We start from the raw sequence: 18,462 nt of genomic DNA, 5'->3' as shown, positions 1-18,462 counted from the left end.
CGCCATATCCTAAACTTATAAGAACGCTACTACACTTGATCTTATACAAAAGGTTCTTAGAAGTGCTGTTTGGGGAGTAGCCTAGAGACAGGGGCTTGGATTGGCGAAAGCTCGCCTGGCATGGAGCGCCAGCTCCATGCCAAGAACCAACTAACATAGTTTTAACTGCAGCACCTTTAATCTACTACTAGTTCACTGCCTCCATACATGGCCGCCTTATCAAACGTGCTGTGTCAGGCAGAATTTTGGGTTGTTTTCATGGCTTCCACAACAAACTTGTTAACTTTGTCGCCACCCTGCTGTGTAATTCCCCTCACCCGCCATATTCCAAACTTATAAGAACGCTACTACACTTAACTTGGTGCAGGCTGGGACCGAGTCTGACCCTGGGGCTGGTCATATACTGCCGACGCAGAGGATTGCGGGGCCTACCTCGGTCCAGGTGTTTCAGGCCTACTATGCCTCCTCCTCCTCCCACGCCTCCTCCACCTCCTCCGAATTACCATCCGTGGGCATGGCGCCATCAGTCGGTAGCTCTAGGCACAGCAGCAGTGCCGTCGCTAAGCGACAGCAGGCGGTGCTCAAACTGCTGAGCCTAGGTGATAAAAGGCACACCGCCCAAGAGCTATTACAGGGCATTCCGCATCAAACTTGTTAACTTTGTCGCCACCGTGCTGTGTAAGCCACAAAATATACTGGAAAACTTTTTTCATTTACGGATATTATTTCAGCGCTTCTTGCGCAGATGTTTACATTCCCCTCACCCGCCATATCCCAAACTTATAAGAACGCTACTACACTTGATCTTATACAAAAGGTTCTTAGAAGTGCTGTTTGGGGAGTAGCCTAGAGACAGGGGCTTGGATTGGCAAAAGCTCGCCTGGCAGCGGAGCGCCAGCTCCATGCCAAGATCCAACTAACATAGTTTTAACTGCAGCACCTTTAATCTACTACTAGTTCACTGCCTCCATACATGGTCCCCTTATCAAACGAGCTGTGTCAGGCAGAATTTTGGATTGTTTTCATGGCTTCCATGTTAACTTTGTCGCCACCCTGCTGTGTAATCCACAAAATATACTGGCAAACTTTTATCATGTACCGATATTATCTGAGCGCTTCTTGCTCACCTCCTATGGTTCCTCTCTGCCACCCATTGGTTTGAAGCCTGAGTCCATTTAGGGTATGTTGCCATGCCACTCTCTAGCCTGCCGCTGCTGCCGCTGCCTCTGCATGCCGTCCCCTATAGTGTCAGGGTCACTTATTGGATGTTTTAGATGCTATCTAGCCTCATTCGGTCACTCTGTCATGGCCATGCTGTTGCCCATAATTTTGGCATAATGGTGCGATTAAGCAGCCTCAGAGGCATCCATGCATGCTGCCCCTGCTGTTTCCTGTCCATTTCCGTGGTGTTTCCATCCTTTTCTGAGGTTCCCAGGTGTTTGGCCAAGCTTCCCTGTGCAGAGCCTTGGTCCCCTTGAAAAATGCTCGAGTCTCCCATTGACTTCAATGGGGCTCGTTACTCGAAACGAGCACTCGAGCATCGGGAAAAGTTCGTCTCGAATAACGAGTACCCGAGCATTTTAGTGCTCGCTCATCTCTAGAAGTGTGGCAACAACAAGCTTTACCTTTTCCACCCAAACTCTCTGAATTATTTACACCAGCGTCGCAATTGAAGGATCTGGTATTTGCTCAGCATAACACAATAAGGTGACTGCACATCTGTGTACAATCACCCCTGCTATACTTAAAATACAGAGGTTACCTATTCCTGTTTTTCCTTCTTCATTTTTTGTAACATTTAATAAGCAGGAGAAGGGATGATGTGGCTGATGAAAACTCAGGAACTGGCTAACAAAGGTGAAAGTATACTTACTGTATACCAATAGCTGGTTGGTAGTATTGTGGGTGAGACTTTTCTTTGATATCCTGCCTGGATGCACCTGAAGGGTTAAAACAACCACATGATTATTCATGCTGTTACTTGGCAGCATTAAAATGAAACAATAGAGACATGTTTGGCAATGGGTGTTTATTCTAGATTTCAAATAATTGCGCAAAGTGCTCTTGTATTGTATTATTGTTCTTTCCTTTGAACCTACCTGTAGGTGCCAGAAATTGCATTGCACTATTTACTAATAATAAGGTGAAAAGCATTGCCACTCTAAAGCAAGATGATATTTACACTGATAGTTAGCTGGGACATAAAACCGAAATTAAACTTGTACAAATACAAATCAACGGATAAAGTTCATTGCAGTCTTTTTTCATAGCATTAGTAAAACAGTCCACATTATTTTTAGGTTACTTAGAAAAGATATGGAGCATGTGAGATTGTGTAGGTAAACGTTGCCCCCACCCTTTTTACCGTGTCAAAAATGAATACTTATCGAGTGGTATTGTGTACGTTGAAATTTATCTCTCATAAATGTCTATGATTTGTAAATTCCAGGGGCTCACATGGTTGGATCTCTCAATTCCAGACAAATACACCATATTTCCAAGACTCTACTGCGAATATATTAATGCAAAGCCGATTCCAGGGGTGTACCAAGCCTGTCTGCTGCCTGAGGCGAGCCATAGAGAGACGCCTCCCCCCCCCCCCATATATGTAATATATCGGGGAATGTCAGATCCATCATATTGGTTTGGTGTATAAATAAAGAAATGCAAAATGCATACAGCGTGCTGCCATATAGTATAAGATAGATAAAGCATATCGTACTGCCATGCAGTATAAAATGCATACAGTGTACCTCCATGTAGTATAAAATGCATACAGAGTACTGCCATGTAGTATAAAATGCATACAGTGTGCCGCCATGTAGTATAAAATGCATACAGCATACCGCCATGTAGTATAAAATGCATACAGCATACTGCCATGTAGTATAAGATAGATACAGCGTGCTGCCAGGAAGTATAGAATAGATACAGAGTAACATCATGTAGTATAAAATGCATACAGCGTGACACCATGTAGCATAAACTGAATACAGCGTACCACCATGTAGTATAAAATGCATACAGCGTGACACCATGTAGAATAAAATGCATACAGCGTGACACCATGTAGAATAAAATGCATACAGCCTGCCGCCATGTAGAATAAGATAGATACAGCGTACCACCAAGTAGTATAAAATGCATACAGCGTACCCCCATGTAGAATAAAATGCATACAGGGTAGAATAAAATGGAAACAGCCTGCCACCATGTAGAATAAGATAGATACAGCATACCGTTATGTAGTATAAAATGCATACAGTGCCCCCCCCCATTTAGTATAAAATGCATACAGAGTACCGCCATGTAGTAAAAAATAGAAGTCCTGATAAATATTACAAATACAGTATATACATACAGCATATATACACATATACAAACAGTAGATATAGCATATACACACACTGCACATACATATAGCAAATATACACACACACACACATATATATATATATACACAAGCATATACACATACAAACACAAATATATACATATATACACACACATATATATACATATATATACACATATACACAGATATATATACACACACATATATATACAGATATATACACACACATATATACATATATACACACATATATATACACACACACACATATATATACACACACACACATACATATATATACACACATATATATACACACATATATATACACACACACATACATACATATATACACACATATATATATATACAAACACACACATACATATATACACACACATATATATACACACATACATACATATATATAAACACACATACATACATACATATGTATATATATATATACATACACAAAGATAAAATACCATTACCTTATTTTTATGGTCTTGGGGTCTTGGTAAGCTTGCTTCCTTGTCCAGCGGTGGCGGTTTCAGGCCGGGAGCGAGGGTTGGGGGGGGGGAGTCGGGGGAGACCGGACCCCCCCTTGTCCAGCGGTGGCGGTTTCAGGCCGGGAGCGAGGGTTGGGGGGGGTCGGGGGAGACCGGACCGCGGGAGCGGGGGGCGGAGCCGTGAGCCAGCAGCCCAACAGCGAGGTTTGGGGGGGGGGCCGGGACCGCGGAAAGGGGGGGGGGAGCCGGGACCGCGGAAGGGGGTGGGGGGTCAGGGGCCGGGAGCCGTTAGCGAGGGTTTGGGGGGGTTGAGAGCCGGGACCGCGGGAGTGCGGTCGAAGCCGGGAGCTTAGTTTGGGGGGAGTGGAGCCGGTACCGCGGGAGCAGGGTCGGAGCTGGGAGCTTGGGCTGGGGGGACTGCAGCCAGGACCGCGGGAGCGGGAGCTATCGTTGGGGGGAGTGCACCTGGGACAGCGGGAGCGGGGCCGCGGGGGAGCAGCGGAGTGTGGGGGGCGGGAGCGAAGGTATGCGGGGAGCCGAGGTATGCAGGGGTGGGAGTGTCGGCCAGCGGCCGGAAGCACAGAGCTGTACAGAGCACTGGAGTGCCGGAAACAGCGGGGAGCAGCGGGGGCGGGCGCACAGTGCCAGCGGGTAGCATGGTCCTGGACCAAGGGCTGCAACAAGGTCCTGTCCAGCGGTAGCGGGGGTCAGGCACACAGTGCCGGCTGTCGGGTTGTGGGAGCACGGTGCCGCCCCCTCGTCGAGCAGGAAGCGTGCCGCCTGAGGCGAGATGCTCAACTCGCCTCATGGCAGGTACGCCCCTGGCCGATTCAGAATATTTTATATGTATTTTTCCTGTTGGTCAGGCTTAGAGCTCAATTATACAAATGGTTTAGGGGCCATGGCGCAGCTCAAGTCTCATTGATGGAACACAACTAGAGATGAGCGAACATACTCGTCAGAGCTTGATGCTCGTTCGAGCATTAGCGTACTCGCAACTGCTCGGTGCTCGGTTGAGTATTTTGTCTGCTCGAGAAAATGTCATCTTGCGGAGTTTAGATTTTTGGCGGCCAGAAACTGAGCCAATCACAAGCCAGGAGACTCTGCAGTACACCTAGCATCACGTGGTACACTTACATGTCGATAGCAGTGGTTGGCTGATCAGGTGACCCTGGAATAGACTAGCCCCTGCCCGCGCTGCTCGGATCATTCTCTGACTGGATGCCGTTAGGGAGAGAGCTGCTGCTGTTCAGGGATAGTGTTAGGGTGTTCTAGTAGATAACTGTTAGGCAGGAGTGATTCTCCAAGAACCTTACTGTTAGACAGGAGTGATTCTCCAAGAACCCAACAGCCCTTGTTAGGGCTACATTAGCGTTTTTCAAAAGTTAAAGTGACACAAAATCCTTTTCTGTGCTGTCAGTGTAGGTTAGAAACTAGCCATAGCAATCATCTTCTGTGGTTGCAGTCTGATTTCTTCTGCACGTTTTGTTCTATAAAAAAAAAAAAACACAAAAAAATAAATAATATTTAAAAAAAAAACACAAAAAAATTACAGTTTATATTTCTGTTTTGTCTATATAATAGACTTTAATTTTGAAAATGTTGAACCCGGGGGCTAGGGGTAGAGCACGAGGGCGTCCAATTGCTGCAGGGGTCAGAGGCTGTGGTCCTGGGCGGGGTGAGACACCACCACCACCCCGCCATAACCAGGCCAATTACTTATAAGAATAGTACTACACTTGATCTTACACAAAAGGTTCTTAGAAATGCTGTTTGTAGCCCCTGCCTGCTTTGAAAATGATAATTTTTCCAAAGTAAATGCTTCTGGCCCCCAGGCCCATTTTGGGTGGGGAGGAGCCGAGAGGCAGGGGCTTGGACAAGCGAAAGCTCGCCTGGCAGCGGACCGCCAGCTCCATCCCAAGATCCAACTAACATCGTTTTAACTGCAGCACCTTTAATCTACTACTACCTTACTGACTCCATACATCGTCCCCTTAGCAAACAACTGTGTCAGCAGAATTTTCGGGTGTTTCACCAGATACATAATGGAACTCAGCCCATCTGTTGCCGCCATGCTGGAGACCTGAAGTTTCAATCAAACGCTTCCGGCCACCAGGCCCATTTTGGGTGGGGAGGAGTCAAGAGGAAGAGGCTTGGACAGGCGAAAGCTCGCCTGGCAGCGGACCACCAACTCCATCCCAAGATCCAACTAATATCTTTTGAACTGCAGCAACCTTCAACCTACAACCTATAACCTTTTACCTCTAAAATCTATCTTTTCACTCCTCTTTTCCCACCTTTTTACGTTCACCTCGGGTGCCATAACTATCCCCATTGACACGTCGTCTCCATAGCAGCCTCCAGACGCCATCTCCATAGCTGCCTCCAGAAGACGTCTCCATAGCTGCCTCCACATGCTGTCTCCATAGCTGCCTCCACACGCTGTCTCCATAGCTGCCTCCACACGTTGTCTCCATAACATCCTCCACATGTTGTCTCCATAGCTGCCACCACACGTCTCCATAGCAGCCTCCACACGTCGTCTCCATAGCTGCCTCCAGAAGACGTCTCCATAGCTGCCTCCACATGCTGTCTCCATAGCTGCCTCCACACGCGGTCTCCATAGCTGCCTCCACACATTGTCTCCATAACATCCTCCACATGTTGTCTCCATAGCTGCCACCACACGTCTCCATAGCAGCCTCCACACGTAGTCTCCATAGCTGCCTCCAAAAGTTGCCTCCATAGCAGCCTCCACATGTCATCCCCTTAGCAAACGAGCTGTGTCAGGCTCATTTTTCGGGTATTTCACCAGATACGTTATGGAACTTGGTCACTATGTCGCCATCATGCTGTGTTATCGACTAAATATACCGTCAACCTTTTGTTCACTTAGGAAATCATTTTAGCTCACCTACTTTGGTTCCTCTCTGTCGCCATAACCAGGCCAAATACTGATACGTACCGTGCTACACGTTTCCCTCCCCAAAAGAAATTTTTTAAATTGGTTTAAAGCCTGATTCCATTTGGGGTATGTCGCCATGCCACTCTCTAGCCTGCCACTGCTGTTGCCGCCGCATGCCATCCCCTATAGTGTCAGGGTCAATTATTGGGTGTTTTAGATACTATCTCGCCTCACTCGGTCACTCTGTCATCGCCATCCTGTTGCCTATAATTTTGGCAAAATGGTGCGATTAGGCAGCCTCAGAGGCATCCATGCATGCTTCCCCTTCTGTTTCCTGTTCATTTCCGTGGTGTTTCCATAATTTTTTGAGGTTTCCAGGTGTTTGGCCAAGCTTCCCTGTGCAAAGCCTTGGTCCCCTTGAAAAATGCTCGAGTCTCCCATTGACTTCAATAGGGTTCGTTATTCGAAACAAGCACTTGAGCAACGGAAAAAGTTCGAGCACTCGAGCATTTTAGTGCACGCTCATCTTTAAACACAACCTATTTAATTGAATATGGCCACAGCACAACAGAGGACTCTAAAAATATAACAAACTTGGACTGATGTGCTGACATGGAAAAGTTGGTTGTGGGGTGATGTTGGGTGGGGGTTATTCCTCTATTGCAACCTTCTTTTTACTTTTTCCTTTTACTAAAATATTAAAAATGTTATTATAAAAATATAAAAAACGAAAACTGAGTTATATACTGTTCTGACCAAAATAGCATGTTATAATGTGCAGTCTGAGATTTGCTGGAGTTGAAATTTCCAGAAGCATGTTAGTTCAGTTAAGTGTGCAGACATTGGGGCATATTTATCACAAGCCAGCATATTATTTCCCCGATGCTGCATTTTTGCAGCGGCATACATCGAGAGACTTCCTCCTCACGATGTATCGCGTATGTGGCTGCGCAGCACCCTGCCTGGCGTAGAAAAAAAACGCAGCCGGTGACTTTTCATTTATGAAAAGTTGCCGGCTGCAGCGAATAATGCCCTGGGCCGCCTCACTCCTGGCTACGCCCCCCCCCACACTCCTTCATGCCTCACCGCTGTGAAGGTGGCAGAGAGGGCAAAATGATCGCAAGTGCTAGCAATAACCTTGCATTTGTGATTATTTCAGGGCCTCCACGTCACTGACGGGTTGCAGAGGCCCTGATAAATATGCCCCATTGGGTTTAACTTGTGAATTCATTAAAATCATGAGCACTAACATTCTCTACATACAAAATGGCAACATAGGGGATCCCATTACCACCTAAATGAAGCCAAACAATAGGCTAAACCAGGGCTCAGGAACTCCTCACCGCTCCCATGCTCTTCTCTGGGACCCAGGCTTATACGATGGTGCCTGGGTCACACAAAGTACGTAGTCAGGGGTAACATCGCTGCTTGTGTCCAGTGATCAGTCTAAGACTCACAGCAGCCATCACTATTTGTTAAAGATCTGTCTGAGAGCCAGATGCAGCCAACAAAAGAGCCATATCTGGCTCCCGAGCCATAGGTTCCCTATCCCTGCGCTAAACCATTACTAAGAATACCCTAAATAAGACACCTATTCATACAGCCGCAATAGTGAAATATATTTTATGAAGTTCACACTACACAGTGGCAATAAAAAAAGTGCACAGAGAAGGGTAGTACAATTTCTACCATCAAGGGTAAATTTAAATATTTTAAAGCAGTTTTTTATTAGTTTGAATGCAGAAGCCCTTGCGTGAATGACTAGACTTGTCAACATAGCCACCAACAGATTGCTACACTAGAAAGCAGAACTTGGTGCATGCTTCCATCACTCATGTATCACAAGCATTCCTTATTTTAAAACAAAGGTTAGTATGTAGCTAAATATGAAGTTACATAATGGATGACAAATAACATTACAACTTATGAACCTGGGTCACAATGGACTTTTGCTGGACATATTTTTAGGAGCCTCTTTGCAATTAAAACCTTAAAACTGTAAAACAAATTAAAACAATCATTAAATTAACAATGGGTACAGTTGATACAATCTAGAAAAACCATGTTGGTGCAGATTTCTGCATGGAGTTACATACCCTCAAAGCCATGTATTAAATTTATCATAGGGTTTGTGCCTCGTCATAACATAGGCTAATGACTTCAGCAGTTTAGGGGTTATCTTGGGTCTAAAATAATGAAAATGTAAAGAGGCATACAAAAAGCAATATAAATAGCAAATTGTGCAATGTTTTTTTGTATAAAATGGAATTACAAGATGTAATATGTCAGGGGCACTTAGACGTTTACCATATTGAAATAATGTAACTTAATGATGTGTTACCTTTCTGACTTTTAAGCTAGTGACCCAAATATATACCATTTATTGCTTAATAATACATAGTATGTTGTCCCCATTCCTTGTGCCAGAGAGAAGAACCTAGGGAGCAAGATCCAGCACTTGATTTTCAACCATATCAAGCAACATAACCATCTGATTTTCAACCATATGGTTTAAAATAATGGAAATGGCATGGTGAGACTAATAAAAGCTATAGGGTTTGCAGTGGTGGCAGTCACACATGGGTCCTGGAACCTAAGCCTAAGGATTTATCTGTCACATAAGTGTTGTATTATCAGTGGCACATGGTTGATGGGCCCCATTACAGTTTTTGCATTGACCATCACAGGTATGCAACTTGTGAGAATGAGGGCTGGCAGAAATGACCAATTTCAGTGTAGCATATTTTTCGGACTATAAGGCACACCGGATTATAAGGTGCACCATCAATAAATGCCTGCTAAAATGTCTAGGTTCATATATAAGGTGCACTGGACTATAAAGGCACACCTATGATTTCTGAGAAAATCAAAGGATTTCTTGTGCGCCTTATAGTTCGGAAAATACGGTAGTTTCAATAGCTGACTAACCTTAATGTGGTGTGGAATTTCTGCATAACATTATCCAAAATATAACACACCACACATAATAAAAACAATAGTTGTAATATTGGTGAAGGCCAGAGGAAGACATTGAGCTATCAGTGGCATCATGAGGAAGGCGTACCTGGGCACTCCAAAGGAAAGAAAAGGACTTGATGCACTTTCACTTCTCAGAACATACAGGACAGGGCAGTGCAAAAGAAGCAGATACGAGGAGACTAACAATTACTTTGTCCTCCTGGGAATCAGAGAACAAGTGCCCCTTGTAAGTAAATATATAGCTTTGGTATTATGCATCAATTATTATAAACTCTCTGTGTCACTCTCTAGTATTTACTTATACTTTGCTTTCTTTTAATATATTTATTTTAATTACCATATGTTGTTAAGTAAGGATTTGTTATTTTATTCCAGATTTCAGTATATAACATGCACAGATATACATAATAGAGTACAGATGTATCCAGACTCAGAGATACAGTATTATAACTGATACAGGACTTTGAGGACTGTTGCCCACTTGCACATATGATGTATATAAACATTAATAGTTATCATTTATATATAAAGAAGTCATTTTATATGCAAACACTTGTGACAACTTCACATTTGCTGTTTCTTTATTACTTTCATACATAGTTATGAATTAAATGGACTGTCTAGAAATGAAAATCGCTCAAAGGGGATGTCTACTCATAGAGGGCACCTTCCATAAAGTATAATGAACTTAAACAATTGAGGGGTTCTTTGTAATAGAGAGGTTATATATGTACGGTATATATATATATATATATATATATATATATATATATATATATATAATGTATATGGTGTTTGACTTTTACGACATAGTTAACAATTATATGGAATGTCTAGAAATGAAAACTGCTTTACCTTAATGGCATGAATTTATTGAAGTTTCATCCAAATTAATGAGGTGATTACAGAAATCCTGCAACAGATCTACTGTGAAAATTTACCTTTATGGTATAATTCCCTCTCTTTTGTGTGAACTGATCCTCCTTTTTGATCTATAAATTTTTTTGATAAAGTGTAACAAGACATGTATTTACAGTTAAACCTCTTTGAGTAGACCACCCAATTTTGACAGAAATGTGGTCTTTTAAAGGGGTGGTATGCTCATAGGGGACAGCTTCTATAGAGTATAATAGACTGAAAAAAATTGGCCATTTAACGAGGGATGTCTTAGCAAAAGAGCGGTCTTTTAGAGAAGTTATGCATATATATATATATATATATATATATATATATATATATATATATTTACGTTGCACATTAAATATTTGTCATTTTCATTTTCAGATTTGTCATATTGTACAAACAAACTATCATCCAAAACAAACATTGTATCTATTGTTTGTTGGCCGCATTGAATAGCATTGAGAAAAATGAGGGCTAAATTTATATCTATTGAATTTTTTGCTGTGTTAATTTTATTTACTGTTTTCCCAAATGCACAAATTCAGAATGAATTTTCTTCACATTCCCTGTGGAAAAAAGTGGGGGCATTTATCAATTATATTGCATAAAAATGTTGCCAATTATGCGCAAAATATATTTGTTGCTATAGTGTGCGCCTAACTTTTGAGTTATTAACACCTGTTTAGGTTACAGGTTCTCTTGCTTTGTCAGTTTCTTTTTTGACTACATAAGCAGACATTTTGTTTTGCCAAAACCCAGCAGTGAAAAACTGTGGAAGACTGTAGATGAAATCTCCACCATTTCAGAACTGAGATTGAACAAAAAAGGCATAAAAGTAAGCAATCCTACGCATTTCGGTTTAGACATTATTCATAGCTTTATTGTAGTTAAAAGTAAGCATTGATGATTCCATCAGTTGAGCAGTGAGGGTGTAAAATCTCTGAAAACCATATAAACAAAACTTATTCTACTTGTTTATAATGTTGTTCCTCGTGCAATTTTGCAGTAAGTACCACATTAAACTTTACACTGTGCTGAAACATAAATACACAAAGAATAGAAATGTTGAGAGTATCACTCTTAATCCCTTATAGATGTTCCCATAATAGTATGTCAAAGTGCGAAGCACTGCACTATTTGCATGCAGTTACAGCACCAGCCCATGACCGAAATTGATGGCATAAATAGCATGTGTCAACAGCTATCATAACCAAGATCAGAGTTAACACTCCAAACAACAGCATGTAAGGGGTTTACACTTGCTATTGGTTAAGATATTAGGGCACATTTTCTAATGTTAGAATTAGGGCCAGTTTTCCGTTGGACTTTGCACATTTTTCTAGTGCAAACCTACATTTGTTTCACACACAACTGTTTTGTGGAGTTGCTGCACTATTCTACATAATTTTATACACTATTCTATACACAAATTTCTGCACTGAAGGGGGCGTTTTGGGGCTGAGTCAGACCCTGCTTTAAATTAAACATGCAAAGTCCAACAGAAATGCACTGTTTTTAGTAAATGTGTCTGTTTGCTGGCAGGAAGTGTCTGTATCTGTTTTGTAATGTGAGGGGGAGGGGCAGGAGGCAGAGAGCACTACATTGTGCAGACAGAAGAAGCTATTCATGAGAAGAATCTGTCGTGCCCGACCATAGTCAGAAAATTAATGGTTGGATGCTGAGTTAACCAAAATTGAATACACCAGGACTGAGAGACAGGTTGGAATTATATATGTGAAATGCTGTGAATTAGAGAATGGGGCTTATTTACTAAGGAGTTTGGCGCAGCTGCGCTGTCTTTCATGCGACAGAAATTGGGGGGAGCGTGGTGTCGGATGATCTGACTGATTCGGACTGAGCGCAGGATTTAACTTTCAAATTGAGACAATTTGCACTTATATGCACCACAATGCACTTACATGCACCACATCGGACAGTGGACTTGGAACTCCGTGGACTCTGTAAGTAAATGTGCCCCAATGTGTTATTTTGTTATCCTGAGTATATTGAAGAATCTTGTCTTTGTGGGAATACCCCTTTAAGGGTAAGTTTTGGGACTAGTACAATTCTTTATGTGTAAAGGTATCAAATGATGCATTAGTCTTCATATGACAACACAGAATAACCAATATTAATTCTTTTAATGAGAATTTTTCACACCCAGGTGTTGCAAAAATATTTCCAGAAATTAATGTGTGGCAGATACGGCCTTGGCACAATATATTGGACACTACTCTTAAGTTTCCACCATCCACTGTTCATTAATTCAGAGATTAGTTTTGTTCAATTTTAGATCTAAACGTCCAGCCAGGGGTGTATTGGGCCCCATGGTGAAATTATCTGTATGTTGTGGGGTGTGATTACACTATCCACCACAGCGTGCAGTTACCCCTCCATTAAAATACATACAGTACCTTAACCATACCCTTTTTTTAAACCTTTTTTTAATATCCCCCTACTCATAATGGTCTTTTTAGCATTTCCTATTCAAAATTACCTCTCTTTGTGGGTCCCCACTTAAAATGCCCCACTTTTTGTAACCTTAAAATTAATATACCAGCTATCTTAAGCCCCAACTTATGCAGGCAGGTTTTATCAGCTCCTTTCTATTCACCCCCATCTTATCATCCACTTTCTGTAACCTTATGCCTTTATACCTTCCAACTTCATGCCTCAATTTGGGTAGATTATTAACTGTAATATCCCTCATGGTCCTCTTTCCTTATCCTTGCAATCAAATTGAAAAACATAAAAATGTAGCTTTCTCTGCCCTCTACACATTTCTCCTGTTGGCATACACAACTACAGTACAGCCATGTCGCTAAGCAGGCCAGGGATAGATGCTGCAGTCTTTTAGAATCTTATCATTCCATCCTATGGTTATCAGAGAATATATCAGTTTGACACTACTTTACCAAATGTATATAAAGAACATTTTATGAAACCAAAAAAGGATGCTAAGATTATTCCCTTCTGTTATTTATTATGGTAATAATAGAGATGCAGCCCTCATAAGTTGCCCTGTATAAATAAGTGAACGTGGTGATGCTATCCTTCTTTACATGTAAACCTATAGGTGACAGAAGGTGAATGGATGACTATAAGGGAAATGTGAATTGTGTGTGATTTTTAGACTTGAGACTGGAACTCCTTGATTCTTAAGAAATCAATCGATTATCACAATCTTTTCAGTTCAAGTCATGAAGGCTCTGTTTGCCAGTTACCAAATCGGTAAAGTATTTGAAAAGTATTGTAAAGATATGGAGTCTGCTGGAGCTGCAGGAACCAAAATTGCACTAATCAAACAGACTCCAGTAATAAAGTTGTTTGTTAAAGTCTTTTTGGCGAGCCTCAACAAATAACAGGGAAATTCATAGTGCAACCAGGAAGAAGATTGTGCCAATGCAAATTTATTGTATGAACTGGAATGACTGTGTATGTGGCGGAACTTCTAAGTAGTTTACTTGGCAGAAAGGATACCATTTAACATTGTTTAAAGAGATTACAGGATATTATGAAATATTATGAAACCTATTTTGCTTTCATAAATGTACCTTGCCCTATTTATGCCTTCATTAGCACATGGGCTAGCAAGGCAGTTAGTTATATAATGCAAGATTTAATATTAAGAAGCCAAACAGCAAAAACAGTATGCATTATTTATTATCACCACACCTTGAAGTACCACCTTGAACCATGTAGTAAAACATGTAAATTGCAATGTTCAAAAGAGGTTTTGAAAATTCAAGTAAAATTATATTGCATGAGTGATAAGACTTCTTAGGGTTTCCCTGTATACTACACAATCTTAAGTGGTTCCCCTAGGTAGCACTATTCGTCCCATGGATAAAAAATAAAACCTTTATAGGGCTCTGTAAACTGGAAAATGAAAAAGTTATGACTTCCAGAATAAGGTAGCTGAAAAACAAACTAAAAAACTGAAAATTCCTGGTCCTCAATTAGTTAACTTGTATTTCTACTTCATTGAAACTATAGATGTAGTAACGGATAATGGATTTCTTGCCCCCTTGGTTGTTTCTGATACTGATGACTTGTTAATTCTACCCCAAGACCCTGCACTGATCAGCTGCTTGGCATGCCTCTGGTAAAAGAGACTACAAAGCAGATTGAGGCAAAAGCAGAAGTAAAAAGGAGCAGGGCTACGGTATGGAAGTAACACCAAACAGCTGGTCGTGCAGACTTCAGAAGCAGGAGCTCCACCAGTCTGAAAATGATGACCTAAATACAGCCAAACAGTAATGCATATCAATAGCAAAAGAATGTAATATAACAACATATTTAAATATTGTTTATATAATAATTAATGTGACTTATACTATATTGTTTTAAGGTCATGCAATGTTTTAACATGTTTGTATATGTTCTCAGAGAATGAGAACATTCACTGTAAAACTTTCCTGTTCTTATCCGAGAAGAAAATGCATTTGGAAAAAATTCTTTCAGTATGCAGGGCTGACTAGTGACATCCAATATCTTGAAAATGGTGAGGAGGTGAAATGTAAAGTATATTAGAAAATTATATAGGCATTAAAAACATCTGCCGTAAAAATGTTGTCACACTATTAGACATTTTAAAGTGAAAGGGAAGCTATATAACCTTAATACATCTATATTGACATGTAAAATTTAGTAATTTACCTTGTATGGTATGTTCTTAAAAGGTAGTAAAAGTGTCCATTCTTCCATTCATTTTTCTTCTGTACCTCTGAATGATTATTTAATCTTTGGTATATGCTGGTAACATGGTCTTTCCTGTATACAAATGAAATGCATCACAAAGCTATGATGGACCAACTTTAAAAATGGAATTTCCATGTACTCTATGTTATAATTGAGAAAAAAGGTGGAGAGAATGACGCCACTCAGCTTTAAACCTCGTGGAAGGCTCTGTACATATGGCAAGCTGGGGCTTGAACACAGAATCGATACTTAAATAACTAGCAGCCACTTATCAGGAGATGAATTAGCACAAAATGTAGGGTTGTATATGGCTGTGGCCAATCAATAGACAAGGAACAGCACATATTTGGAATAAAGTTGCTCTATAAACAGTCATAGTAACACACAAGTTCAGGTACTGATTTTATACTTTCTGTATAAGACATCACGTCAGTTTTCCTATGGTGTGTTCATAAATTAGTTAATGGTATTCCCTGGACTTTTGGACCAACAGGATCAGGCACTCCATCAGGACAATTACCACATTACCCCATGTGACCCCATCACATCACTACACAAAGCCAGCAGGGTGGATCACCTTTGCTTAGCTCTGTGACTTGGGCTGTAGTAGTACTTGAGTGGCCAATGTAAAAATGTTCTGCAAAGAGTTGAAACCTTATGGGGGAAAATTCTGCAGCAATAAGTTACAGTGGGAGAAGACACAATTAAAGGGGTTTGACCCATACAAGAAAGTCCTCAAATCGTAATCCATTAGAAAGCTCTTAATCTTCTAATTTGCATTTTAACTTTTTGTTGCTGCTTTTGCTCCTACTGAATATAGGCAGTCCCCGGGTTACATACAAGATAGGTTGTGCAGGTTTGTTCTTAAGTTGAGTTTGTATGTAAGTTGGAACTGTATACTTTATTATTGTAACCCCAGTCAAAACTTTTTTGGTCCCTGTTACAATTGGATTTTAAAAATGTTGGGTTGTCATAAGAACCAGGATTAACAGTAAAGCTTCATTGCAGACACCTTTTTTTTTTTAACTTGTTTTTATTTATTTTTTCATAAACAAACATATAATATTCCAATATAAAAATTTGTACATTTGGATTCTTGTCTTAGCCAAAGCAGGTTGTTTTAATTTTATTTAGAGCTGTTTATTGTAGCCTGGGACTAAAGTACAGCAAATTACCAAAATCCAGAGGTCCGTTTGTAACTAGGGGTCGTATGTAAGTCAGGTGTTCTTAAGTAACATTCAGCCCTGTGGGCAGGCACTAGCTGAGCAGATACTTTCTGATGCCTCTGTGCTGAGCTCATGCACATCCTCCTATCCACATCCCACCAACCATAGCAAAAGAGAGATGATAAAGATCAGAGTCATGAGATGGATGTAAGATCTCTGATAACAAGCTCAGCACTCCTGCCTTGCTTTGTTTGTGGAGCTGTTCTCCTTTTGACGCTGCTAGACATGAAGTGCATCTGGTTCTAGTGATCTCTTCCTTCCTCTACTTCACACATGCACGCACTGGGACATACGTTACCTTAAAATATTCAAATAACATATAAATATTTAAAAAATAGATGAAAATGTACTATTATATAGCTTAATACCGCATGTTTACATGCATAGCAAGATCATGCTACACATAATGCACGAGTGTACGATACACCCCTCATAATTAAATGGGAATTTCTCTGTTGGTTGTAATAAAAAATATAATAATATTATATGATAAACAAACAGAGACCGGTAGTGAAAGGGGGTGCCACAGGTGAACGGAAGCAACAAAGTGAATATTATACAGCTGTATTGCAGTACATGGTGGATTTGCTGATAATCTGTCGCCCACACTTTGCCAGTGGCATTTAAATAATTTACACTCGCAATTGGTGCCTCCCCATGAGTCCTTTTTATGCATCCTTAACAGCCCAATGAAGCTTAAAAGGGGTTTTCCCACCAACAGTTGTTTAAACCGCTTTAAGGAGTTGAAGGTATGTCTGCAAAATAAAATGAGTAGAATACTGACCAGCAAGTCATACATATTTATTTTGAGGGTCATTGGCAATATTTTATTGAGTGGCGAAATTACCGTTTTAGCCATCTTTTATGTTTGTTGGCAGTGGACGAATGCAAACAGTACAGGATGGGAACAATTCATAGTGATTGCTGCAATGGACCTTTTAAGCACAAATGATAAATAACAAATCATGTGAGTCCTTCTACTCATGTATTCAGCAGCAAGTGAACAGTCAGGAAAAGTCATCCACAAGCAGAAAACATAACCCATACCTGACCACTGTAAGACCTGAGTCTCACATGAACACTTTAATAAACAGATGTTAATAATTGGACATTGTACAAGGAAATAATAGGATCCAGGGAATTACCCAAGAAAGGGAAGAGTGTTAAACACTAGGTTGTTTGCATTGTTTTTGGCTTGCGTTCTGCAACCGTCTTGTATTCTTCATTAATCCAGGGATGTTTCTGGCAGAGCATATCTGATTTAGCAACTTTGTTTATTCATTGTTACCAGCCCCTCTAATCGATTATTGAGTATTTCTATGACAAAGTGAATATCCTTTCAAAATTACTTTTCTCACAATTCTCCCTTGTTTTGCTTGACTTTGCAAAAATTTTAATTTTGTCAATAATCAGGCATTCTTTGATGGTTGCAAGTAGTTACTGTGTATAAATGTAATCTAAACAAGTATAATTGCATTTTCTCTGCCTTATAGTTTACACTAATATCATTATTGTGATTTCATATTGAATACAACATTGTATAGAATTTTTATGGAGCTTGTTCATATCTATTTAGGTAAATGAGTTGAAAGAAAACTACAAGTCCGCACAGTGAAAAAATGCTCCTTTGTTAAGGAGTGCAAAGCCTACACAGGTCCAGGCAGGGTCATTAGATAGTTGTAGCAATGGAAAAGACGCCGGCAGGACTCCAATAATACAGAAAAGTTCAAATCAAGATGTGATTTATTGTAGAAACTTTTCGGTGTTGATAACCTTTTTCAAGCAACTAACAACTGTACCCTGCTGGGTTTTTATAACAAGTGCTACATGCGAGGAAATGCATAAAAGTAGATGCATAAATAAAGTGAAAAGTTCAAAGTT

The 18,462-nt window shown here is 40.6% G+C and overlaps 1 protein-coding gene and 1 long non-coding RNA gene across 4 annotated transcripts in view; one reads left to right on the top strand and one right to left on the bottom strand.

Annotated features, from left to right (window-relative positions):
• Positions 1-15,492, bottom strand: part of LOC140118957 (uncharacterized) — a 109,010-nt gene extending 93,518 nt beyond the window's left edge. Inside the window, exons 1-2 of the long non-coding RNA XR_011853290.1 lie at positions 15,314-15,492; positions 1,874-1,940 (exon numbers count right to left, since the gene is read on the bottom strand). This is a non-coding gene — a long non-coding RNA (uncharacterized lncRNA). The remainder of the gene's footprint in view (positions 1-1,873; positions 1,941-15,313) is intronic.
• LOC140118955 (polymeric immunoglobulin receptor-like) overlaps positions 9,832-18,462 on the top strand; it is a 44,856-nt gene continuing 36,225 nt past the window's right edge. For 2 of the 3 annotated variants that reach the window (XM_072137439.1, XM_072137438.1), the window contains exon 1: positions 9,837-9,977. The gene's annotated coding sequence lies outside the window, so the exon portion shown is untranslated. Of the gene's footprint in view, positions 9,978-18,462 lie in introns of all 3 variants that reach the window. The other variant, XM_072137440.1, reaches the window with a different exon arrangement.

The sequence above is a fragment of the Engystomops pustulosus genome, chromosome 2, assembly GCF_040894005.1.
Source record: "Engystomops pustulosus chromosome 2, aEngPut4.maternal, whole genome shotgun sequence".
Lineage (NCBI taxonomy): Eukaryota > Metazoa > Chordata > Amphibia > Anura > Leptodactylidae > Engystomops > Engystomops pustulosus.
The sequence above is the reverse complement of the archived record's forward strand: the minus strand, read 5'-3'. Positions and strand labels throughout refer to the sequence as shown.